At 41.6% G+C, this 27,788-nt stretch overlaps 1 long non-coding RNA gene across 1 annotated transcript in view; it reads left to right on the top strand.

The window, feature by feature from the left end:
* The window catches only part of LOC119086473, a 30,728-nt gene extending 3,589 nt beyond the window's left edge, over positions 1-27,139 (top strand). Inside the window, exons 2-3 of the long non-coding RNA XR_005089759.1 lie at positions 931-1,038; positions 27,040-27,139. This is a non-coding gene — a long non-coding RNA (uncharacterized LOC119086473). The remainder of the gene's footprint in view (positions 1-930; positions 1,039-27,039) is intronic.
* The last annotated feature ends 649 nt before the right edge of the window (positions 27,140-27,788 follow it).

The following is a 27,788-nucleotide window of genomic DNA, read 5'->3' as shown; positions in this document are numbered from 1 at the left end:
CCCCTATCTGCCTGGGAGTATAGCTGCAAAGAAAAAAACTTCCTAGTCAAAGCACTGGTAGTCATCCCATTGGTTTTACATTCTTAAAAGATAAGAGGAAATAAAGAGAATGAGATGAGAAAATTGGCATGGTATTGTGTCAAAAGACCTGGAGAGATGAAATAAGCAAAGGACTGCAGGGTCTCTGGATCTTGGGTGATGGTTCAGATGGATAAAGTGCATGTCAAGCAAGCATGAAGATCAGAGTTCTGATCCCCTCTAGGACCCATGAAATGCTGGGTGGGTGTTGGAACCTGCCTATAATTCTAACACTCAGAGAGTGGAGACAGGAAATCATGGAGAAAGCTGACTAGTTAGACTAGCGATTATAGATGAGCTCTGGGGTCAAATGAGGGACCCTGCCTCGGTGACTAACATAGAGAATACTCATAGAAGGTTCCCGAAGTCAACCTCAGGCTTCCACATGCCCATGTCCCTGTACATCCAGGTGTGCCAGGAAATGTTCCAACACAAAGACTGCAAGGTCTCTAGGAGTTCCATGAGGACAGGGGTAGTGTGTTTGCTGACCTCGCCTCTAGTCTAAGGCATGTTACTTAATTACCCTGTACCTTGGCTTTCAGTTTCCACAAGGGAGGTGCCTGGTAGTTAATGCACTCACCCCGAGGGTCACTTCTCTTTCAACGGAGGCATCAACACAGTGGACTCTGGGTAGCCAAAATGAAACACACATTCTTGGTCTAATAGAGCTCAGGGCAATATATTTCTCCCTCCCTCCAGTGGGCACTGATCAACACCAACCACAGTGTCTGACTCCAATCCCATCAGATTTTTCGTCCCATCATGGCAGCTGGCTCAGTCATCACAGCTCTAGCTTGGCTCTGACGTGCTACCTAATGTGTAACCTAAACCCTTTGTCTGCTTTTCTTTCAGATTATCATCACTTGTGCGGTCCTATCAATCTACCTATGCATTTCTACACCACCTCTCACCAGAGTGCTTAGCTCCTCTCCTCCCTAAGCAATGAGGTTAATATTGAAGGTAAAATCCATTTCATAGAGATAATGTACTATAGACCTTTCAGGAGAGCACGCTATGATAATGAGGAATGAGTTACCATGCTGAGGTTGTTTAAATGTCATTTATTTTAACAAGTGACACTCTGAATTTATTTAAAGTTGACTACAATGAACGAAGGGTGGAGAGTTTTAAAGTTTCATGAGATGATAATAGAACTGCAAAGCAAGGAAGCCTGGAAGTCAGCACAGAGAGAATGGAGATTGTGATCAGAAGGTCCAAGAGAGGCCTGGGGGTTGGTTGATTGCTCCCACAGCTTGGCGAAGACTACAGAAATGTTCCCTGGGGACTCCTGGTTTGGCTTGCCACCTCTGTCTTTTCTAGTGTGTGTGTGTGTGTGTGTGTGTGTGTGTGTGTGTGTGTGTGTGTGTGCATGCGTGTGCAAGTACGCGTGTGTTTATTTGTGCACACATACCTTAGCCGGTGCAAGTATGCAGTTGACTGGCAGAGAGTCGCAACATTCTCTTTCCTCTCAGATGGCACATTTTCACCTTCCTCCCACCAGCACTCAAGGTTCCTAAGTCCCCAGGCCCCTGGCACTAGGTCATCCCTGCTGGCCAATTTGACTATGAAAGTATTTGGCTTCTCTGAGAATGAAAACTATTTCAAGTTTGTTTTCATCTCCATCCTGCAAGAAGGACTTACAAAGTTAAACATATGGTTTTATTCTTGGTCTTGGAAGAAATGTTTTGGAAGGTAGGCGGTATGCCAACTGCAAAGTCTCCCTAGGGGTAAAAATGCGGAAGGGTCAGAGGTATAGTCATTTTTTTTTTTTTTTTTTTTTTTTTAAATATGAGGTAGTAGAACAGTCTTTGAACATAAGCCATAGAAAGCAGAAGAAAGGAGCTCAGTGAGAACCACGTGACTGTGCTGCATCTTGGAAGGGACAGAGCAACAGGCCTCTTGTGGAGATAAAGGATGGAATAGCAGGAAGAGACTATAGTAGGGACCTTGCAATGGCCTTGGTCTCTCCCTCTGTTCACTGTACCTTGTTAGTTCTCTCTCAGATGAGCTTCCTCTCTTGCTTCTCTTACATGCATATTGGGCAGAGGATAGAAGCCTATCAACATCCCAAGTTGAATCGTCTCAGGCACTCCTAGGCACATAGAGTGAGAAGGTGTCAGCTAAATCATTCCATTCCTAGGACGGAGAATCTGATGGGATTGGAGTCAGACACCGTGGTTGGTGTTGATCAGTGCCCATTGGAGGAAGGGAGAAATATATTGCACTGAGCTCTATTAGTATGTGTAATTTGTATGTCAACAAAACAGTTCATCCTCCTGTATTTGATTAGTCCACATTGTGAACATGTTTGGAAATAACACTCAACCCCATTAATGCACATCATTCATTTGTTAATAATTAAGAGTGCTTTCTAATATGCCTTCCCCATATCTTTATGCCTCATGGTAAACAACAACAACAACAACAAAAAACCCAGCTGGAATCTATTTGTTGGTAAAGATTAACAGTAAACAAGCATTTACATACTGATAGTAATGAGCAAACTTATTCCTGGTCCAATCACTTAGGTTCAAAAACCCAAATGGAAATTACTACCTCTTGTTGCATGGATCCTTAAACTCAGGGTGTCTGAAAAGACAACTAATCAAACAAAACAGAATGAAGTGAATGTGGGGAAATGACTTGTAGGGAGAAGGGCGTGGCAATAGCGGAGGTTAGACTGGGTAGGAATATCACAGTAGGTAGGATGCATTTTATATACACGAATCAAATTGCTAAAGAACACAGTTAAGAAAGGTTATATCTATTTGTGCATGGCTGGTTGAGTGTAGTGGGTCACATGTGATAAGAACCAGGAGGGGGCTTACTGAGAAGGGACCCATCATGAAGGGAAGGAGGATGAGAGGGACATGGGAACCACACAATGACCAAAATTTATCACATAAATGTACAATGCTGTCAAGGAACTTCAGAGGGTAATAAACACCCCCAAAGAAAAACCTGTGGGCTCTTGGGGCTTGTTCTTGTATACAAAGGAGGTATTTTTTTGGTCATTTTGTGCTGGGTCAGTAGCTGGAACTATTTTTTTTTTTTACCAGAAAACTTCAGAGCTGGCATCAACTTGAGTTCAGTATCAACTAGTCTTGTCCTCGGCATGGGTCATAGTAGATGATAGCTTCCCAGTCTACATGAAATGCCGCATTAGTTTGGGTGATTTTATGAAGACTTAGATCATAATAACATTTTTTAAAAAAGTTAAAGAAGTTATTTTCTTTTCATTCCAATCAATTCCCTTATTCAAACATTTAAAATAATTATAGGCTACAGGTAAATTATAGATCATACACATGCTAAATTATAACCCATCTACACCAATTAATATTTATTGAGCAATGAATGGGCAAAATATGCTAACTTGAGGATTCAAGACCTGAGTGTAATTAAGAACTTCGGCTGGGAAAGATTATAACTGCATCTTCCCAAACATCCCTCCCTCCTCTCCCCAGCGTCTGCCAAGGGAGATGTAAGGATAATATGCTAACCCTTAGCTTAGCTCTGAAGTTGTTTACACAGGGAAAAATCAATTACTTTAAATATTTTAAATCTTATTTCCTAGTAACTAACCAATGACAGTTTATGATGGTCTTAAAAGCCAGGCAAAAGGAATCAAATTAAATTTTATTTATTTTTTTCCCTTTCCCCAAGGGCCTTGTGTGAGTCTCTCATGAGCAGACATAAAGAATGCTGTGGGAACCACAGCAGTTTAGAGCTTGTGAGATTCCGCTGTGCTCCATAGCTTAGTAACTATTCTATTCATACTGCTGATACTACTGGTGAGCTTAAGCCAGGGCGGGCTATGATGGGTCAGGAAATAGAAATCACAGTGTGTCAGTGGCTTTGCAAATTGATTGTGAGTAAAGCTGAAAAACAATGCTGAGCTCATTATAACACATTTTAATCCAGAACATAAGATTTGGGGCAGATATGTACTTATAAGAACTAATAAATCATAAGGGATATAGAATGGCATCTATCAATGCAGAATCTACCAATCCCCAAAATAATTTCTCTTCATAAGATCAGCACCTAAGCTTAAGCATGACCTGCATTTGCAGCCTCCTAGTGGGAAAGAAGCAGGGAACGGAGAGTTTTCAGATCTCAAGGTTGTCTGCATCAGGCGTGATTGAAGTAGAGATTTAGGTAGGAAGCTCACTGAGCAACAAAGCAAACTAAGCAAGAATGTGAGACATCATTTCCTGGCTAGAATCGGAGACACCTCTTGCCTGACTGGTAAATGTGAGTGTATAACCAGTCCCAGGAGATTTCCATTTCCTAGCTGCCTGCATTTGAATGATGATCTCTGTCTCCTCATTCTACCATTGGGTCACACAAAGATTTAGGAACTCATGTCTGCGAGGAATGAATACATTTTCCTGCTAGGTATGTTAGAGGTGTCTCCTATAGCCTGTGTTCCACCCCATGGGTTTCTAACAGTCTCCAGTATGTATACACCTACCTTAGATACAGCTTCTTTGAATGATTTTCACATCACAAGTCATTGTGTGGGTCTTTTTGCTTTGCTTCTCATAAGTACCAAGAGACAGACATTGCGTGATGAACTTGTAAGATTTTCCAATGACAGGCCAGTGTTTTGACACCCACATGAAAGGCAGTAGTGTAGCATTAGGAGATGACGGGGGCAAAGCCCACTGCTCATGCACTTCAGTATTCCTGTTACCTTGAAGACGGTCCAAGATGCTCCTAGAATCCAGAGGATAGAATCGATCTTCTAAGCAACTGCTTGACATTGTCCTCCCCATCTCATCTTAGCAACATCCCTGGACTTTATGTCTCTTCTATAATGTGAGGGCAATAAAGATTAGCCTATCTACTTAGATTTTATAATTACAGTTATATGTACAGGACTGGGGTAATGTTCTTTCATTAAAAAAAATGTTCAGTGCATGATATTTAAAACAGACATAAAGATATAACAGGTTATCACTCTAAGAAAATCCCTTTGGGGGTCCTCTAGATAGTGGTCTTTTATTAACCTTCTTTGACCTTCAACCCAGGTCTTCCCTGCTCTGCCCCCCCGCCCCCCAAAAAAAGCTCTGAATGCTGGCAGTTGCCCTTATCAGGTTTCTTTGCATGAAGCAGAACAGAAAACATGCTTGGCCACTTAAGAGAGAAGACATACGGAAGATGAGGCACAAGGGGTATAAACCAGCTAGGCTTTGTCTTTTTAGAAGAAAATTGAAGGCAAGTCCCAGGCATAATGTCCATAATCCACATTTTGGAATCAGAAAAGCATGTTTGTGCTTGCTGGACCGTATACCGGCTTGTTTAAATGGATGCAGTTTTTCCTGTTCACTTCCTAACTGGAACTGTTGGGTGTGCTGCTGTTTTGTAGTAGAGAAGGCACATTTGAATCCAAAGGAAATGCTCACATTTTAATAGGAAATAAAGGGATCAGATGCAACTCACACACACACACACACAATAAAAGGAACGAGAGGCGACAGACTTGTAATGTGTCTTTAATGTAATCACAACTATATTCCAAGGGTGAAGGTGTGACTTTGATTTGAATGGATGCACAGGGCTCTCTCATTTGCAATCATCATTAGTGGGTTGTGTGCACCCTGTGGAAATGGGAATCTGCCCCGTGGAAATCTAATACCCCCTTGATGAAACTAGAGAACGTCAATTGTGGCAGAAGGGACTGGGCTGAGTCAGACCACCCAAGCAGTAGAGTGACCTGACTTCCAGTGGTCAATACCAAAGACTCTAAATTCTGCTACTGATCAAGAGAACAGCAGCCTGCAATGCCCCCAGAGTGCTTGTGTTCCAGGAAGACCAACTGCTCCTCTAGGGTGAGTGGGGCCCATACATGGGTGTATCTTGGGGTGGATGCTTGGGGTCATTTGACATCTCCTTATTTATCGAGTGGATTTCCTTCTTACTCCTTTCTGCAAGTGAGGGAGAGCTATTTACATTTTAAAGAACGCTTGCTTGCTTGCCTTGTTTACTCTCCGGATTAGCATGGCGTTTTATCTGTTTTTTATCGCAGTCAACCCGTCTCCTAGTTATTTGTGTCCGAGGTTTATTTTCCGCAGCAAACCATGAACTCTTTTGATATTTAGGTTTGGTTTGTAATCAGTTCTATAATCCTTCCTTGCACCTCAGCACAGGGCCTGACGAAGAAGCGACTGGAATTGTGCTCAGTGAAGTCTCTTAAACCTGTAAATGGGACTGGTCCTCTGGATAAGAGTCCACACAAGAATTAAATGAGTTAATTTTCACTTAAAATTGTTTTCCCTCCTGTGTTAGCCAAACTCATCCACATGCTTATTTGCTAGGAGGGAACACAGCAAAACCTTCTCTTGCCAGACTTCTGATTGTTTACAAACCAGTTAGGAGTTTCCCAAACTTGGCTAACATTTCAAATTCCTTCATAAATTATAGTTATTATTAAGCATAGGCTCTCTTTATCTGTACCTCATTAACATGACACAGGGATTTTGAGTATCGGTGCTGTACATTTGAATTCTAAAAGTAACAACTGAGTTCCTTTTACATTGTGCAACTCATTCAGTTGTAAGTTGACATAACCTAGGATCACCCCAGAAGACAGTTTTGATGAGGGATTTTCTGAATTGGTTTGGCCTGGGAGGGATTATCTCATTTAAATTGATGTTGGAAGACTCAGTATACTCTGGGTGGCACCATTCCCTAGGCAGGGGTCTTGAGCTGTATACAAATGGAGAAATCAAGTGGAGCATGGACACATATAGGCAGTCATTCCTCATGCTCATGACTGTGGGTGTGATGTACTGACCTTTTTGAGGTTCTTGCCTTGGCTTCCCCACAAGGATGACCTATGGATTGTAAGCTAAAATAAATCTTTTTTTTTTCCTTTAGTTGCTCCTTGTCAGGCTATTTTGTGACAGCCACAGAAACAAAACTAGAACAGGTAGCTTTGGATAAAAGACAACTTTGTATACACCAGCTATATGAAGACTAAAGACTCATAAAATGCCACCTGTACTACTTATCTAGTAGTCTTATTTTGAAACTAATGAAGTGGTTGGTGTCAAAGTATCTTCTAACCTGTACTGCTACTGTATACAAAAAAGATTATGGGAAATAAAAATAGAAAGGGCCTCAAGTACTAATGTTTCTGCAACAATAAATCAAGGGTTAGGGGGTCTCACAATTAACCTGGTATGTTTATTCTAGGGTTCAAATGCACTTGAGCAACACTGGCAAGCCCATGAGGCAGTTCTAAAGCAGGCCTAATTACCACAGGAGTTCTTTGGGAAGGGAATGCAATTATTGATAAGGGAATGGAACTCTCAAGAATATATTTTATTTATTTATTTTTTTATTAAGGAAATTTTTATTCATTTTACATATCGATCACAGATCACCCTCTCTTCCCTCCTCCCACCCCTCCAGCCTTCCCCTCCCAACCTACCCCTTAGTCCCCCCTCCAAAAAGGTAAGGCCTCCCAGCAGAGCCTGGTACATTCATTAGAGGCAAGTCCAAGCTCCTCCCCCTGCATCAAGGCTGTGCAAGGTCTCCCACCATAGGTAGTGGGCTCCAAAAAGTCAGCTCATGCACCAGGGATGGATGTTGATCCTACTGCCAGGGGGCCCCTTAAGCAGATCAAGCTATATAACTGCCTTGCTTATGTAGAGGGCCTAGTCCAGTCCTATGGAGGCTCCACAGATGTTGGTCTAAATTTCATGTGTTCCCACTAGTTTGGTTTGGTTGTCTCTGTAGGTTTCCCCATGATGATCTTGATGCCCCTTGCTCATAGAATCCCTCTTCTTTCTCTTCCACTGGACTCTTGGAACTTGACCTGGTGCTTGGCTGTGGATCTCTGCATCTGCTTCCATCAGTTACCAGGTGAAGGCTCTATGATGACAGGTGGGGTGTTCACTGATCTGATTACTGGGGTAAGCCAGTTCAGGCACCTTCTCAACAAGAATATCTTAAAAACAGTCCTAGAGATTGAAATAATCCAAGGGGGAGGGAACATTCAGACTTATCTAGCCTTTGATCTCAACCTTTCCCCATAGGACCTTGGGAAGTAGAGGTTCTAACAAAGATAGGGAACTATTAAACAAGAAAGAAGAAATACATCTATAGAAATTCCTGTGAGACTATGTGGTGAGGTATCCTGCTCTTGTTCTCCTGTGACAAAGTATAACTCAAAAGGGAATAGAGGTCACAATACAGAATAATCTGGAATACAATTCAAGATGTACAAGGTGTAGCTGTCTTTGGTTTCACTGAGGGACTCTTCTTGTACCAATTGGAGCTTGATGAGTGCCACATCTCTGTTATAGCAGCATCAGAAGAGGTGTATGGAAGCAGCCATGGGCCAATGACTGTTTAACAAGGGAGTTACTTCCTTGTTTCCTTGTTGGGGGGGTGGGATTGCATCCAACTTGATGGCAGCAGGCAGCAAGGGATGCTTTTGCACAAGGGGACAGGTGCATGTGAGCTTGGTATCATGGCCCAGTTTTGCAATAACTGAAGGGACCTGGATGGCTTGTAGTGGAGATCCCAGAAGACTAGTGCAGAGCTGGGGAGTTGGGAACACTTTTGTGAACTAATTCAAAAATCAATTAGAGAAAATTCAGAGTATGTTCTTGCCTTGTGACATGTGGCAGTAAGAATCAAGTCTGGGAACAAGAAGATGACACTAAAGTGACTGCATTGCTTCAAGGACAAAAAGGCGGTTGGTCACTAGCCAGTGTGGCTCTGGTAGCTTCCTGGGTTTTCACATGTAAGATGATGATCCTGTAGGATGCTAGTGTGCAGCCAGGACCCATGAGGGGCCTAGAGAGGATTGAAAAACATCATCTTAGGTATAAAAGATGTGAGTGTATGTTTTGCTTGTAATTTGTATTACCCTTCCTCAGAACCACAGCTTTCTCAGGCTCAGGCAAATGCCCTCTTAGTCCTTAGAATTTACATTTCACAGTGTTACAACAAGATCTGTTTTAGATAATTTAGCCCCAGGAAGCTTAAGCCAGGGACAGTCAAACAGGGCTTCAGAAACAGGGAACACCGGGCCTCTTTCTTTCTTTACCCTGGGATTTTTATTTCTGAGCCGAGAAGATAAAGCATCTTAATAGCAAGCAGCTGAGTTAACTAGATAAAAGGTTTTATAAACAGTTAGTGAAATCTTGAAATCAGAGAAGCCAGAGATTCACAGTTTTACCTTGCCTGACTGAATCTAAATGTATATCACCGAAAGCAACACAAAAGGAGATGGTGAGATATTCTGTGATACTCCCATGAGCCAATGAAGGTTTCAGTTCAGTCATTTCAGTCTATGGACACGGATGGAATTCTATGACACAGTTTCTTCTAAGCTCAGGGCTGAAGAAACACCACAGAAATCAATCTACTAAACTGAACTTAATGGTCCAGACAATAAAGAATACAGTAAACTAATGAATACACTGAGCTAGTACAAGGTTGTTTCTATATAGTAGTAATAGATGAGAAAGAAACCTGAAGATCTGAGATCCACGGCTAAATAGTGGTATTAAAGAGCATGCGCTTCATGGTTAAGAGCACTTGCTGCTCTTCCTGAAGACCTGGGTTTGACCTTCAGCACCCATATGTCAGTTTGCAACCATCTGAACTTCCAGTCCCACTGGATATGACACCTTCTTCTGGCCTCTCCACGCATTAGGCATACATGTGGTATACTGACCTACAGGCAGGCAGGATAGTCATGCATATTAAATAAACAATATGTCTTTTGAAAATTGTGAGGAAATGAATTAAAATGAATAAGCTGACATGCAGTGAAAGAAACAGGATTTTAAATTATGAAAACTCTATGGTTCCAGGGAAAGGACAAAGAGAACATGGGGTAAAAGTACTTACTGGAAGGAGCTGTTGAAGGAGTTGACTTTGGTGCGGGAAAAGGGGGGTAGAGATGGTACTGGGACACTAGATCAGGAGCCTTGAACTGGAGACCTTCTGTCTCCCAGATTAACCACCTATCACCAGAAGAATTTCCATAAAGCATAAATTCAAGAAAATCCCAATTATAGTGTCAGCACTTGTAAGAAGGGGATATCAAAGGGAAGTATCGAGGGGAGAAATGATTGATTCTGAACAAAGGAAAATTCAGGATCAAAAGCAAGGAGATAAAGGAAATCATACTGGGTTTGGACAAAGACTACACACGTTCAAAACCTATAAATAGATAAATAGGCAGCAATTTTCTGAAAAAAGTTAATGAAATGGAGCAACAACTGAGATATGGAAAATAATGATTATGTGAGGATGGGCAACAAGCCAGTCAAATGCTACCACATCAATTAAGGGAACAGCAGGCCTCCAGAAGAGAGACAAAAATAATACAACTTCTGAAGAGCCAACGTTTACAACAGGGCATAAAAGGATGGAGAAACATGTGCTTTTCCACTACTAATCCGAGTTCACATGAAATATTACCAAAAACTTACTGAAAAAACGTGAGACACAGATGAGAACGCACATTCTTCAAGTTGTGTCCCCTCTTCAGAATAAGCCACTCTCCCACCTACCTGACCTCTAAGCTTCTGCTCTCATTCCACAGGTGACCACTCTGTCACTCTGTCAACGATACCATCAACCCTGTAGTTGTTAAAACCCCTCAGTAAGAGCACAACGGCCCATAGCTCCTGCCTTCACCGAGCTCTGCTCTGTCCCTTGGCTTCTTTTACATCCAGACAAGTGGGGTTTTTTTTGCATGCCATTTCTGGCTCCCCCTCCCAATTTCTGACATTAATGAGTAATCTGCCCACAACAACTGTCTCCAGACACACCTGCTGAGCACACAGTTGGAGGAACAGTTGGACGGAAGGATTCTGTGTCCCCTTCGCCCTCCTCCTTCCCAGTTCCCACACCAAGGAAGATCCTCATGTTCTTTCTGATGTCTTTAATTAGCTCTGCTTGACTGATGGTGAATGGCATCATTGAAACTACTCCCAAAGGTCCCTCCCCCTCCTGCCTCTCATGTTTGTTTTGACATATGCTGATTTCTGTTGGGTCTCCTGTGCCTAGCAGAGGGTCTGGCTCACTGACTATGCCAAGAACAAGTGGATCCTCATTTGCCCATCTCTGTCCCCTTGAATCCACTGTATCAACCAACCCCTGCTTCTATCTCCTGCACTCCAGCCTCAAAACATGCGGTCACTTAGGGCTGTTTATTTCTTGTGTTTGTCCAATCAAATTTAATTTTTTTCCTTCACCTTTCTCACTTCATACTGCTTTATCTCTTATTTCTTGAGTTTTTTTTTTTTTTTTTTTTTTTTTTTCCAGAGGGGGGATTAATTCATTTTAAGGTAGCAGCTAGACAACCCCAAGGATAGCAAAGCAGTGAATGTCTCGCTATGTCTTGTATTTGGTTCGCTTTACTTTGGTCAAGTTTGGCTTTATAAAGCCAGAACTTGACATGAGTACAAAACAACCCACTAACAAGACTCCTAAAGCACGAAGTCACTGGGGTACCCTCATGGCTTCTGTCCTTCCTTTCATGGGAGGGAGTTTAGACTGAATTATCTGTCCCTGCATATAGACAGCATTCAGGAACTATTTGTGAAAAAGGAGCTGCATGGCCCCGTGGGCCTTTAGTACTACTGCAACAGATTCATCTTGAATACACAAATATGTCAGGTGCACACCAGTTCATATATAAGCTCAGATGCTTTCAATCAGCAGTTCTCAGCACGCTAGTCACAGCCCCTTTGGGGGAGTCCAATGACCCTTTCCCAAGGGGCTGCCTAAGACCATCGGAAAACTGATAGGTGCATTATAATTCATAGCAGTAGTAAAGTTACAGTTACAAAATAGCAACGAAAATAACTTTATGGTTGGGGCCACCGCAATATGAGGAACTGTGTTAAAGGGTTGCAGCATTAGGAAGGTTGAGGACCACTGCTTTAAACTTACTATAAATAGCATCTTGAAATAAAGACGATAAAAGGCCCTTACCCCAAGAGATATATTTAGACAGTCAATACGTTTGAAGTCCTGTTAGTCATTCTTATAATCATCTTAATTTTGTATTCTCAAACTGTACCCCACCTGTGTCAGCAGACTAGGTTTAAAATTGGGCTTCCCTACTTAACACTGCACAGCTTTGGGCCCATTACTCAGCTTCCCTGTAAACTCATTTTCTCACTTTCCCAACAAGGATTGCGAGTGCTCCCCTCTTGTTGTTGAAGTAAGAGAATAAATTAGTTAATTCATATAAAGCATCCTCAACAGTGCTGAGCAAATGAATTAGTTAATTCACATAAAACACTCTCAATAAATGTCAGCCACTATTTTAACAAAAACTGTTTAGATTAATTTTCCTCCGATATTCAAGTTAACTTAATGTTCCAGAAATGTGTGTAAATACATGTAAATATATTTATCCTGTGGTCTCTGAGGAGGGAGACAAAGGCGGGCGGCGGATCTGCACACAGCTGCGTTGGCAGCCAATGGGGCAGTGAGGGTGCGCTTGCTTTGGGGCAGACTGAGACTTTGCAACCTTAGCCTGTCATCATGGGAGAGCTGAGACCCACCCTTCCACACTGTGGTCCTTTCGTGTCTCATCTATGAAGCATGCTGACCTTATCTACACCTTGTGATGCACGGGCATGGGCATGGGTAGCCCATGCTTATGAAGAGCTTTCACATACTGAAATTCTTAAGGGCTTGGATTTACTTTTAGGTTTAGAACTCCCAGAGTGCCCACGATAGAAAAGAAGCACTTTTGTTCTAGGTTCAAATGCAACTCTTTCCACTTTTATTTTTTTATGGACCTCATGATAATTTCAACTGTCAACGAGATCTAGAGCTGTGTGTGATAAGGAAATTTGAAGACCCCTGTTTAGGTGGCACATATTGCTTGGGAAATTGATATCCCATCTGGGGGTTCTGTTTTTATCCAATTGTTAAAAAAAAGTAATTTTATGTGTATGACTGTTTTGTCTGCGTATATGTAAGTGCACCATATGTGTACCTAGTGCCTGCAGAGGTCAAAAGACAGCATCAGAGTCTTATGAACTGGAGTCATAGATGCATAAAGGCTGCCATGTGGATGTTGAGGCCCTAAGATAAGTCCTCTGTAAGAGTAGTGAGTCCTTTTAGCCCAGTGAGCCATTGGTCCAGCCCCCTGTATCTGGCGATTCTTAATCTCCTTATTAAAGGAATTTAAGAAAGGGTTCATAAGGAAGCTCAAAGTGTGTGTGTGTGTGTATGTGTGTGTGTGTGTGTGTGTGTGTATAATTTTATTAGCATTTAAGAGAGAAACAGTAGGGCCAGCAAACTAGAAATCTTTGCAGCTGAGGAAGCCATGCTATTTGAGTAGGCTGACATGTTCAGTAATGGACATGAGCCAAAGTAGAAGACAGGCAGCCATATAGTAAAAGGAGCAGGGTAGGGATGGTGGCAGAGGAGGGCTAGACGTTCAGGAAAGAGTAAGGGAGCCCAAAGTACCAGAAACAACATACTTAGGCTCTGGTCAAATCTGAAAACAAGAGTCAGAAAAGAAAGAGGGAAAGTTATATCACTCTGAGTCAGGACTTAGAATGGTAGGTAGACCTAACGGAACCTCATGGAGATTCTGTAGTGACTGTACAGATGGTGGATGTTCTGAAAACGAAGAGTATATCTCATTAAAGGCATGTCTTAGTTAGGGCTTCTATTTCTGTGAAGAGATACCAGGACCATGGTAACTCTTCTAAAACAAAACATTTAATTGGGGTGGCTTACATTTTCAGAGATTTAGTCCATTAGCATCATGGTGTAACATGGCATGCAGGCAGACATGGTGTCCTACATCTTGACTTGCAGGCAACAGAAAATGGTCGGTCTCAGTGGGCATGGCTTGAGCATATATGAGACCTCAAAGCCCGCCTCCACAGTGGTACACTTCCTTCAACAAGGCCATGCTTCCTAATAGTGCCACTCCCGTTGGGGGCTATTTTCTTTCAAACCACCACAAGGGATAATCATTCTTCCTAATTGCTTTGCGTGGTTTATGGTAAATCTGCCTTCTTCAATCACCCTTAGCTAGGTGACTAAGTGGCCAAATTGTATTAATTCACAAAGAAGAAGACAACAACATATTTCTACCCATAATTGGTGAAATTATTAGGGCCACTCCACATAGTTAAAAGGGAGGTTTATTTTGTGGGGTAACTTACAAGTGAAGGGATAGTTTACAGAGTCTGGGAAAGGTGTAGCGCTGTCCGGCGGTGTTCTCTGGAGAACTCTGCTCTGTTTACCTCCAGCATCCAGGGGCCAGGAACCAAGAGAACCAGCACATCTGGATCTCAGGTCTTCAGGGGCCTCTCTTGTCCCCACCTTGTAGATGTGATAGTTACTGAAGCCTCAATGGGGTCTGGAACTTCCAGATCAAAGCTGGAATGGCTACCCCTACATACCCAGAAGTAAAGTCCATTATTTTGATCAAAAGGGAATAGTTTCCCACACTACAGTAACAGACTCACTTGGAGCGCAGGTCTTTCTGCATGTCTGTAGAGAATTACCTTGATTAGGTTGAGAAGGAAAGACCCGCCCACTGTGAACATCATCATTTCCTAGGCTGAGACCCCGAACTTTATAAAAAGGAGAAAGGGAAGCCGAGTACAGCCATTTATCAGCTTGTACTCTTTGATTGTGAATGCATTGTGACCTGCTGCCTTAAACTCCTGCTGCTACGACTTCCCAACCACAAGGGACTACAACCTCAAACTTCGAGTCAAAATAAACCTTTACTCCTAAAATTGCTTTCATTATAACATCCAATAACCAAGACAGACCTCTTTTAGGCGATCTCCAAATTACACTACTGTGATGACTGTGGTTTTCAGGGGAGGGAGACACAGCCCTCCTGATTCTAGAGCGTGGTGAGGTACACGGCTGTTGGGGTGATTCAAAGACAGAGTAAAACAGGGGTCGAGAGGGGATAATTTCAGAGTGCCGTATGTAATTGCCCCCATACTGTCCCCTACCAGATTTGTTTTTCCACCCATATCTGCTCTAAACACAAATAACGCAGCTTCTCAAGACACCTCCTACTTCTTACCCTCCTCGGTTAGACTCGCTCTCAGGGAGATCTCAGGCCTCTACGAAACGGTCAATTCGAATTCTGTTTTCTCAAGCTAGATCCATGATGTGCTGTGCGTAGATGTAAAGGGGACTTTAGGGAGGCGAATGTCTTGATGTGGCCTCAGCCGTGATGATGATACATGGTGGTGGATAACAGTGTCTTTCCTTGAGGAAACGCTTACGTCACGCCAGTTTGCACAGGGGAAGCCTTGGCCCCAACACTTCCTGCTTAACTTGAGTATGTCCAATGCAAATGTAAAACGTCCTGTGTAAATGTTGCCTTCCCTATGCCCACAGTGATTCTCTCTCTTCTCCCTCGGCATGGCCGTGTGCTTTGTAATACTCTGCCCTGTCCATTTCTCGACACAGTGACCTAGAGGGATGAAAGGATCTGTCTTTCATGAATTCAAAGTATGAATTCATTCAAGGGAAGGGAAGTGAGTAGTTCCTATGTATCCATAGTTGTTTAACAAATATCCCAGAAAATTCAAGGGACTAAATATGAATTCACTACAACATTTCATTAATGTGAATTATTTAGATAGGAGAGCTAGCTGCATGGCTGTTTTCTCACTGTGTTTTGTACCAGGTCCTTTCTGTGGGACCTGACTTGGAACCATGAGGAATAAAGCTCCTTTGTGATGCTCTTTCCCTCTTTAGTCAATGGTGCCATAGTGACCTTACTTCCTGTTTCACAGGATCTGCTTCCACATTGCTGCTAGGTCTCCTGAAGTTCTTTTTTTTTTCCTGTCAATTAATTCCATTTTGCGGAGCAAGGTGTAGTCCTCCCTCTCTAGGCCCTTTCTGTCTTCTCTCCCCTCCTTCCTCTTTGGCAAAGGTTTTGTTTGTGTGTGTGTTTGTTGTTTTGTTGTTGTTTGTTTTGAAATATCCTGGGCATTCTAGAAGAAAGGTTTTTATGCTTTCTTTTACGCTGTGGCCATAGTCTAAGAAAATTCTCTGACCGTGAGGTAAGGTGACAGGGCATCAGTCTTTTTTGGGAGATAGCTTTTCTTTTGCCTTGAAACTCATCACTATGGCTCTTCTTCCCTCTTAGGGCCTTTCTCCTTTAAAAGTATTTAACAATAGGCACCACCATCTGGGTTTGGAGCACACCTGGAACCGCTGTGCATATGGAATCAATGGGAAACTCACAGCAGTCTCCAAGGTCTCTTGGAAATCACCTTGGACCTGAGAAAGAAACTAAAAGAAGATGCTTAACTATCACTGCCATGCCCAAGGCATTTTTCACTCCTTGCTACTTTAATTTGAAAGAGGAAAAAAAAAGAAAACCCTACAGCTTTATTATAAGCAGCACATAGACTATTATCTCTTTATAATAACCTTAAATAAATGCCAAACACAGAGGTTTAAAATTATTTCTGAGCTCATGTATCACTTATTTTCTCTGTGATGGCCCTGTGATTGACTAAAAATAATGAAATGTATTCATTGTTCTTGTGTGTGTGTGTGTGTGTGTGTGTGTGTGTGTGTGTGCTCGCACACGCGCACATGTGCTCTGATAATGCTGTCTCTGTAAAAAGAAAAGGCCCTTAGTGAGCCAAATTGTCATAAAAATCTTTTTGTTTCCCCTCATTTCCTTGACTTATTATTTCAGTTTCAAAACAAATCTTTTTAGCTGATCCTCCCCTCAATCCTCACCAAAGCCCCTCATCTTCTTCACCCCATCACCTCTGTCCACATCTCCCAGGCATCTCCACTGAATTCCTGCTATCACCTTTGACTGGTTTTATTTCATTCCTGGTTCCCCATGCTACTGTTAGGATTTCTTTCTTTTTTCTTTTCTTCTCCCTATCTTTTTCTGTCTCCCTTTCCCCCTCCCTTTCCTTTCCTTTCCTTTCCTTTCCTTTCCTTTCCTTTCCTTTCCTTTCCTTTCCTTTCCTTTCCTTTCCTTTCCTTTCCTTTCCTTTCCTTTCCTTTCCTTTCCTTTCCTTTCCTTTCCTTTCCTTTCCTTTCCTTTCCTTTCCTTTCCTTTCCTTTCCATTTCCCTTCCCTTCCCTTCCCTTCCCTTCCCTTTCCTTTCCTTTCCTTTCCTTTCCTTTCCTTTCCTTTCCTTTCCTTTCCTTTCCTTTCCTTTCCTTTCCTTTCCTTTCCTTTCCTTTCCTTTCCTTTCCTTTCCTTTCCTTTCCTTTCCCTTTCCCTTTCCCTTCCCTTCCCTTCCCTTCCCTTCCCTTCCCTTCCCTTCCCTCCTTCCCTTCCCTTCTTCCCTTCCCTTCCCTTCCCTTCCCTTCCCTTCTCTCTCCCTCTCCCTCTCCCTCTCCCTCTCTCTCCCTCTCCCTCTCCCTGCTTCATATTCATGTTACATTGACTGGCCTTGATCTTGCTATGTTGCTGTGTAGTCAAGGATGACCTTGACCTTTCCATCTGACCCTCCTGCATCTTCCATCTAAGTTCTGGCTTTTAGTTATCTGGCCACCATATCTGGTTTTAAAGAATATTTTTTCTAAGCTGTAAAATTGGGCCATGTATTTCTGCTTATTTCTTAGTATTCTGCAAACTTCTTAATATTACAGGTGCAATTCTTCATAATACTGTTTCTTCAAGTCTTTCACAACACAACACTATAAACACTCTCCAAGTTAGACATAGTAAGACTTCATAGATGCTAAGGCACACTAGCCTCTCATGCCTTGGGGATTTCACAGATGCTAGGGCCCACTATCATCTCATGCCTTGGGGACTTCACAGATGCTAGGGCACTCTATTGTCTCATGCCTTGGAGACTTCACAGATGCTAGGGCACTCTATCATCTCATGCCTTGGGGACTTCATAGATGCTAGGGCACTCTATCATCTCATGCCTTGGGGACTTCATAGATGCTAGGGCACTCTATCATCTCATGCCTTGGGGACTTCACAGATGCTAGGGGACTCTATTATCTCATGTCTTGGGGAATTCACAGATGCTAGGGCACTCTATCATCTCATGCCTTGGGGACTTAGGTTGGTTGTATTGTATATGTGTAGAATGTTTTTTCCATTCACCATCTCCTTGACTGACTCTGAGATAGACACCCATTGAAGTCATTAATTTGTCACCATCTCTAACTAGCTTCCCCACAGAGTTGTTGAGTCTGAATATCTTACTTTCCCTTTTCATTACACTTTGAACATGAATCAATTCCCGTGGCATCATTCCTAGCCTTTCTTTTTTTCCCTTGGCTGCAGTTTAAACTGTTCATAGGACAAGACTGCATCTTTAAGATTTAGGATATAATTTGAAGCATATGGTAAAAAGACAATCTACCATATTGTTGCCTTTAGGTAAGTTACAGGGATTGACTTTCAGCTTTTAACAAATAAGTGAGAATTTATGCTTTCAAATAAATGTGGTCTTTCTTGAATGAAGTTTCTTTAAGATGTAGGCTTATTCCAGTGGGAACAATCCAAAACCTTATGGACATTCCTTTGGGGAATGGTTTTGGGAGCTTATTTATGAATCACACATGGAAACTACTTAGTTTCATAGGCACATGTCGCATGTGGTATAAAACTAACCCCAGCTCCATCACTCAGCCTATTCATCAGACTTGACTCTGAATGACTTTTGAGTGAGGGTGAGTTTTATTTTTGGCAACAAAAGGCACAATTTGCTTCCACTGAGAATTTATTTTCAAAGTTCAGTTCGCTCTCAAATCTTTTTTTTTTATAAGGAATCTAGATATATTCTGAGGAGGCAACATCTTTGGAATATAGGAATTATCTCCTGTGGGGACTGTTTTGAAGAAAAGGTCTTGGTTTTTGCTGAAGGCTTGGCTCCTTATTTAATCAGGCCTGTGACATGGGGACAGATTGGGCCTGTTAAGAGAATCACAGTATTTAAAGTTAAATGCTTTAAAGTTGATTTCTTACTTTGACTCTTGCTACTTATGTGGCCTTGACTGATTTGAAGAAAAAATGGATTTCAGGTTAATGTGCTCAAATGAGGTCAAGGATGGTCTAGAATAACAGTAATCAAAATAATAACTATCATTACACAATTTATTTTTATTAGTTATGTACTGTATATTAACAAGTTAAAGAGTCTTAATCTCATATGAATCTCTCAATAAACAATTTCAAAAATAAGAAAAATGATGCTCAGAAAAAAATGGAATTGTTCAAGGTGACTTAGTAAGCAGAATGTAGAGAAGAACGAAGATTTCCTTCTGGCAGATTGACTCTATAGTCCATGTCCTGGGCTGGGAATGTAACTCAGTTGGTAGAGTTTCAGAGATTCTGTTTAGCAGGCATATGACCTAGATTAAATTCTAAACACTGCAGAAACCAAATGTGATGACATATGTCTGTAATCTCAGTACTTAGGAGATGGTTGTAGGAAGATCAGGTAAGATCTTAAGGTCATTAACTTTACATAACAAATTTGAGATCTGTCTGGAGTACATGGGACACTGTTTCAAAATATTTCCATCAAATCCCATAGCCTGTAGGTGGAGTTTTCCCACCCGGGAGCCACTTCCAAATTACCACACAGAGGCTTATATTAATTACAAATACTCAATGGGTAGCCCAGGCTTATTACTAACTAACTCTCCCCCATTAAATTAACACATATTCCTTATTTATGCACCATGTGGCAGTATCTTTATTAGCATAGCATGTTCATCTCCTGATCCCTCAGCATCTGCTGGTGACTCCCCAGACTCTGCTTTCTTCTTCCCAGAGTCCTGTTTCTGGCTGTCCTGCCCCATACTTCCTGCCTGACTACCAGCCTATCAGCTTTTTATTAACCAATGAGAGTAATACATATTCACAGTGTACAGAAGGATTATTCCACCATCTTTTCTTCTATATATGTCAACACATCTAACCCTTCCTTTCAGTATAGATTCAACATGTTGCTGATTTTGAATTATGGAACTATTTTCTATCAAGTTATAGTCATACAAGCACAAAGTTTTAGTGACTCTCGTGAGCAATAATCTCATACAGCTACATGTAAAATCAACACTACAAACACACACACACACATACACACAGTATAGGGGGTTGATTTATTCTAGCACATTAAAGAAGTAAAGAAAATAGGCTGTCAGACTTTCAAGGCTCACTTGCCAATCACCTTTTTGGTAAGTGATGCATATTCACAAAAGAAGGAAATCTTCCTGAATGATTTTCAGGTGGAAGAATTCAGACTGTGTGTACTACAGAAGGCAGAAGGAAAACCAATGAATGATGTTGCAGGAAGACAGTTTCAGTTTAACATGGGACAGGTAGCCACCACAGAAGCTCAACAACAGGGCAGACTGCTTTGTAAAACACCACACTTCCTGTCATAGATGATGTTCGAACAGAAGGTGCATGACCTCTGCCAAAGCTACCACAGACACAAGCCCTAGGAAGATGCTGGTCACAGGTCCTGCGAGTCCCTTACAGCTTTCAGGGTCTGATGTGTCAGCAAGGAGCCAGGACTGTGATGACCTTTGTCCTGCTTAGAGGGTCATGTAACTGCCAGATAGAAGACTCTAGTTGATAGTGGAAGGGGTCCTGGGCAGGTGGCTAAGCACAGATGTTGACAGAGGTGGCAGCTCAGCATCTCTGTCTCTGTCTAACTCATGAATATCAACGCCTACATCTATGTACAAATGGACCAGGTAGAAAGCAAGTAGCTTATGCTCTCATTTCTTTTTTTTTTTCAACTAAATATAGTAGACAATTCCTGAAAAATATGTCTAAAGACTCATTTTTTAAGTGATTACCTTATTAGTCATTGGTTATAACTTGATTCATCTCATTTCCCCAAAAAATAATAATTTGAAAATGAGAACTAGTCTTGAATTATGGACGAAGAAACTGAGGCTTAGAAAATTAATATTTTTAAAAACCAGCTTTTGAAATTTCAGAAGTGAATTACCTTACCACAACAGAACCAAAAACCTCTTTGATGAACAGAATTGGCAGTTAACTAATTAAAGTACTAGATATCATGTTTTGGCCTATAAGAATGACTTTCCAGATATACTCAATCCAGGTGTTCAGACTCAGTTTTATTCTCAGCTTTCCACTTTCTGTCTTTAGCCAGTGGTTTCTTATTTTCTTCTCTATCTCTTGGAGATTTTGTCTTTTTCAACTGCTTGTTTAGGGCCATTAGGATGATGCTCACAATTATACATTTGACCAGATTATGCTCAGATTAATTTTCAGTTCAGTGTTTGTATGGTTGATGCTCAATAGACAGTAGAATAATGTACTACAATGAGCTCTCTCATGACCTGGAGAGATGCCTGTACTTCATTATCAAGGACAACCCCCCATTGGATTTTAATGATTTAGCATCTCCCTTTAGTTTCTTTCTTGGGTCTAAGCTCTCTTTCAAAGGGTTCTGTAAATGGAGGTGGAGTTTTCTGTCCTAACTTCATGGTCCTAAATAAACACACAAAACTCATATTAATTACAAAATGTTGGGCCAATAGCTCAGGCTTATTGCTAACTATCTCTTTCATTTAAATTAACTCATTTCTGTTAATCTGTGTATTGCTACATGGCCATGGCTTTAACAGTCCTCTGGCATCTTGCTTCTTGGGTGGCTCACTGGCATCTCTCGAGCCTCTTTATCTGAGTTCTCAGTTTGATTTTCTGCTTAATCTTATCCTGACTTGTCATAAGCCAAACAGCTTTATTATTAACCAATAAGAGTAATACATACTTATAGCGTACAGAAGGCTCATCCCACAGCAGGGTTCAGTATTTAATATTATCCCTTTCCCCTACATTTCTCAATGTTTTCCCATGTAAACTGAGTTATCACTCTTAGGTATCTGAATTTAAGCCCACGTTATGTATAGGTTTGTGAAACATAGGAATTTTGTTTTGGAATTGGCACAAAAGCTGTACAAAATGATATGGTATAGAAGAGCAAGCTACTACAGTGTGCAGCCATATGGATGGATGAAACACAATCTTGGGGGAAACAAGGCAGCTACGAAAGAACATGTGATGTGTTATGATTTCTCTTGTGCAACATTAACTATGGCAGCTATGGACCGGTTTTATGTTTGTGTGGGGCATATAATTAGGACTCCAAAAGGAGGTTTGGATGACTTTTAACAAAAAAAGACATTCATGATCTGTGTACTTTTCTTTATGAAGTCCATATTTTGTGACGACTTCATAAAAATATATTAAGAACTAGCTCACACTGTCTCTGCTTTAAACTCGTGGACATGAATATCTTCACTGACTGAGGGGCATGTAAGTGACTGAGCATCCTTCTCCTCAGTGGGTCTTTTTCTTTCTTCCCTGTGAAGTGTATTTCTGCAAGTGAACTCTTTAAGCAGCTAGGTTCTGACAGAACTGAGGCAGCAACTCAAAATTTACTGTGCCATTAGCCTTTTGCCTGATAACCAAACAGCTGCGGAAGGGCGGGTGTGGAAATATCAGGTAACTAGGTCAGCGCTGTGAGCCTCTTTGTAGTAAACAGGATTGTGTACCAGTCTCTGCCTCCAGAATTTGCAAGCCTAGAAAGTCTGGATTTGCAATGCATGTTTGACTAAGATGCCTAGGCTCAAAATGGGCTCCCTCCTTTTCATCAGAGTGTTGAAAGGGCATGCCTTCTAATGCCAGGTTGATGACACATACCACAAATGAGAGGACTTCGCAGGTAACTTAATGGTAGAACATCCATTAGAGTGTCTCATGGCCTTTGGCACACTGGTTTACCTCTAAGAGACCTGTGTTGGAACCCTTTACTATACTTTTGGCCCCTTCAAAAGGACCCTACATTAGCTTGGAAGGTTGGGAAAAGTTGAAGAATAAGCTTAGACATAACATAGAGCGTTGTCTGGCTGTGATTTGATACACTCAAGTGTTCAGAATCAACTTAGAATATCACAAGAACACCAGAAAGAAAATATGCACAAGTTTATAAACCAGGTACCTTGGATTCAAGCCTGATATCTTTTACTTGATAGCCCTTTCTCCCACAGACATTTGCATAATTTACTGCAGCAGTTCTTTTGGGGCCCAGGATAATGGCTACTTTCAGATCAATGTTTCGGCTGATTCTCTGCTGTGAAATAGAACTCTTATCGTCCCCCCTTCCTCTTCTCTTATATTTCATAGTCCATAACACCAATTATCTCTTCACTTGTGAACTGTCTGTTTTCCTCCAAAGAGTGAGAATTCTGGCAGCAGAGCCTTTTCTTTTTCTGTTTTATCACGACCATAGTCTATTGCATAGAACTATGCCTGCAGCATTGACTGAATAAATATTTCAAGTGACTTTTAAAGTGGAAAGTGTTGGTGTAGATCTAAGATAATATTAGCATTAACTGCTTGTTATGGTCCCTGTTTATCCTGTCTGGCATAGACACCTGCTCATTCTCAACCCTGACCAGGATATTTTGTCCTGTAGGACATTACCTGTACCACTTAGTCCTGCTCTTAGTCTTTGGACTTAAGTGGACAGTCTGGTGGGTTGATCACTCCAGACAGTGAGTTTTGTGTCAGTACATCATCCTTCAGGTATTTCAAAGCAGAGCCTTAATGCGACAATCCGCAGAGGTCTATTATTAATTTATTAAGGGGATACAGTGGGGATATAGACTCACTCATACAGAACACGGAAGACACCATTGCTGAGCCTGCTGGTCCAGCTACTGCTTTCATATCTTTTTGCCCTGGGCAGGATGGAGCCAATTGCAAGCTGCTCTATGCTGCTTAACCCAGTCCTGGCCACCCAAAGGAGTGAACGAAGACTCTTCCTCAACTCTTAAGGGGTCATGTAGGCAGGCAAAGTCACGCCCTAGGGCTTGTACCCCAAAGCCATTGGCTGAACAGAATGAATTCCCGCAACACAGCCTGGTGAGATGGCTCAGTGGGTAAAGGCATTTTCTGAGCAAACCTGGTGATGTAAGTTCAATTCCCAGGACTCGCATAAAGGTGAAGGAAGAGAACCAACTCCACAAATTTGTTCTCTGATGTCCACATATACATTGTGGTGCATGTACAGCCTCTTCCTCTGATGTATCATTCACACATACACACACATACACTACTACTACTACTACTACTACTACTACTACTAATAATAATAATAATAAATGCTTAAAAATATTTAAAGATATTCTTGCTAAGTCCCACACTAGGGTCTTTCTATGCACTTGTGAGTATTGAATGTGAATGGATTCTCTGATAATCATGTATGGAATCTAGAAAGAGTGGTAAAGATATGATTCTAGAATTTTCTCTCAGTCAGTGCTTCTGTGCCTTTCAGAAGTGGATCGGCCTTTGCCATTTTTAGTGTCTTATGACATCATCTGAGGAAGCAGCTTAGGAACAATGTTGAGTGGCAGCCACAGGCTGAAGGCAGAACTCAAGAATACTGTGAGCCTAATATATAGTGTCTTAGTTAGGGTTTCTATTGCTGTGAAGAGACACCACGCCCATGGCAGCTCTTACAAAGGAAAACATTTAACTGGGGCTGGCTTACAGTTCAGAGGTTTAGACCGTTATCGTCATGGTGGGAAGCATGGCAGTGGTGCACAAGAAAACACAGTGCTGGAGAAGAAGCTGAGAGTTCTACATCTGGATTGGCAGGCAGCAGGAAGAGAGGGAGAGACACTGGACCTGGCTGAAACCTCAAAACCCACTCCCAGTGACACACTTCCTCCAACAAGGCCACACCTACTCCAACAAAACCATACCTCCTAATAGTGTCACTCCCTAGTAAACAAGCTTTCAAATATGTTTCTATGGGGTCATTCTTATTCAAACCACCACATGCAGTTTTGGACATAGCTAGGAACTAGTGTTTCTCTTTGTGCTTTGTCTTTAGGACACTTCTCCCTTAAGCCTAGTTTCTGGGCCAGTCAGTCCATTGGCTTTGAGAGTCTGTGTGTTCTCTCAAGGAGTTCCCTAAGAACAGCAACCATAGATGGCATATTAGCAATTCTGAATTTAACAAGTAATTTTTCTCCTGATAAAGGTGACCTTTTAATGACTTCTTTCACCTCAGCCATCAAAACTGCTGCACTTTTCACCTTTGGCACTAACCAGTGGTCTTGTCCCAATCTCCAATATCTTTCTGCCTGTGATCCTTTTGAGCTCAAAGATGGCAGGGGAGTGTGGGGTTCCTGCTAAGTGTTCTCTTTTCAGTGCCCTATGGTTGTATAAACTTCGCTATGAACGCATCACTTTGGGTTTTCCCAGGGAAGCAGACCCAATAGGAATAATAGATAAGATGGAATTTATTATAATGATTCAGAAAGACAACTGCGACAGCTGGTTCAACAGTATTGGAAAAGTTACTGCTTCAGTGTTTAGCGTGGAGCCTTGAAGTGAGCAGTGCAGACAGTTTGGAAAGAAAGATGAATATAAAGTAAGGTAGAACAAGGGAAAAAAAAAAGATCTAGGTCCCACGAGGCTGAGTTAGAAACCCAGGTAGAGAGAGACTAAGTCTACATGAGGCTTTCTCTGCCTCCAAGCCCTCCACCTCAGTGATGTGTGAGACCTTCTGAAGAAGCTTGCTCTCTTCATCTGATGCTAAATGTGTACATGGTCTAGAAGTCAGAGAAACCAAGAAGATCACTGGAAACTAGTAGGGCAGGCTTTGTTTGTATTCTAAGACAGCCAGCTTAGCTAGCTGAGAAGGAAAAGAAGTCTTCCCTGGCAACAGTGTCTGGTGTCCTATACTGATCCACAGTGACTGAGAAGAATATGATTTTTAAAAAAATAACCCAATTTCTAGTTTTTAAATCTCCTGTAAAATATCTCTTGCTGATGGTGCTAACAGAGAAATGTTCAGTGTTGACAATATTTGAGGAAACAGATGTTTCTGCTAAGTTGATCCACTTATTAGTGTACAAATTTGTCAACAGTAGCAGACAATCCGTAGTCCAGCTTTTTAAACCTGACATCTGTGTACAGTGACATACTGTTTAATGATGGAGATGTGTTCTGAGGGATGGCTCTTGAGAAATATGCCACTAAGAAATTCTATTCCTGTGAAAAGATTATAAAGCATATATGAACTTAAATGGGATTGGTCAGTCATGGGATGTGGTCTCTTGATACAATCAAGAGACAACAAACAGATCTAAGTAGCTGCTGCTTACATGGTATATTATGCCCTACAGTCACCATTTTTGTATATACGGGGAGGAGTAGATTCCACAGCAGCCATTAAAAGCATCGTACCATAAATATATAAGCCAGTAATATGGATGAGGACGTGTTTGACAGAAGACATTACTGTGTTTTTTCTGCCTTCATGACAGAAGTGAAGTGCATTGGTTTATAAGCCTCCTGACATAGAGTATTACCACATGCACAAGAACAAAGTTTTGCTTTTTGCCCCAAATTTACAGCAGCTACAGTGTCAATAGGAGGTAGGAAATTTCCAACTCCATTATGTATTTATAAGTCCACCACCTTTATATATTCAGTCTGTCATTGCCCAAAGCATCATGGGTACAATGCCAACTGTGCCTTCTTAAATACTCCTATGATTGATTTCCAAATAGGGATAATAGCAAAATTAATTTTCTGCTGGCTGGTATAAAATATTGTGTGTACAATGGAATCCAAACTGACATTTTCTCCCCAAAGAGGATTTTTTTAAAAATTATCTTTTTTATCTGTCTTTGGTTGACAACTTTCCATGCTGAATTGTAATGGTTAGTTTTAATTGTTAACTTGATACAATCTAGAATCACCCACAAAGAGTCTCAATGAGGACTTGTCTAGATCTGATTGACCCATGGGCTTATCTGTGGTGCATTGATTTTGTTAATGGATGTGGGAAGACCTGTCCACTGCAGATGGGGCTGTTCCTCATGTGGGAGGTCTTGAATTGTGTAAGAGTGGAGAAAGGGGACTGAGTCGAAGCATGCATGCATTCATTCTCTCTGCTCTTCACAGTGGCTGTTTCTAGCTGCTTCAGATCGCTGCCGTCTTGACTGCCCTGCAGTGATGGACTTTAACTCTGCAATTGTGAGCTAAATAAACCCTTTGCCCCTTATGTTATGTTTGTCAGAATGTTTTGTCATAACAATAGAAAACACAACCGAGATGTGAGCTGTACTTGGGAAATCTTGCAATTTTAACAGTGAGGTAGCTGGTCAAGAACCTGTAAAGTTAGTAATAATAATAGATGTCTAAGCTATTCACCAGAGTGCTAGGCCAGATCTCTGACTGGTCTTACCATTTCCAGGGTGTAAGAGTCTTTGTGCATCCTTTGTTCTTATTTGCTGCACATTCGATCTCTGATACAGCACTCCTAATCTCTTGGCATTTTCTGCCTGTTGTTAATTAATAGGATTATTTTTGTTTTCTTTCACTTTAACCAAAACAATCTGCCAACCACAACTCCTATGTCCGGCAAAAAATGCCCCTCATGAATTAGGGAGAAATTGAAGCCTTCCAAGATAAATAAGGACAGAAGGAATCTGTTACTTGGAGCTCTTCAGGTTCAAGTGAAGGAAGTGAGGACCAAATGAAATAAACAACTGCAAAAGGCAAGTCTAACCTATGAAGGAGCAGAATGTATGGATGCTGTCCTGTATCAGTTCAACATAGAAGGGACTGGATGCTGTCCTGTATCAGTTCAACATAGAAGGGACTGGATGCTGTCCTGTATCAGTTCAACTTATCAATTCAACGTAGAAGAT

Source organism: Peromyscus leucopus, chromosome 22 (genome assembly GCF_004664715.2).
Source record: "Peromyscus leucopus breed LL Stock chromosome 22, UCI_PerLeu_2.1, whole genome shotgun sequence".
Lineage (NCBI taxonomy): Eukaryota > Metazoa > Chordata > Mammalia > Rodentia > Cricetidae > Peromyscus > Peromyscus leucopus.
This window is presented reverse-complemented; position numbering and strand designations above follow the sequence as displayed.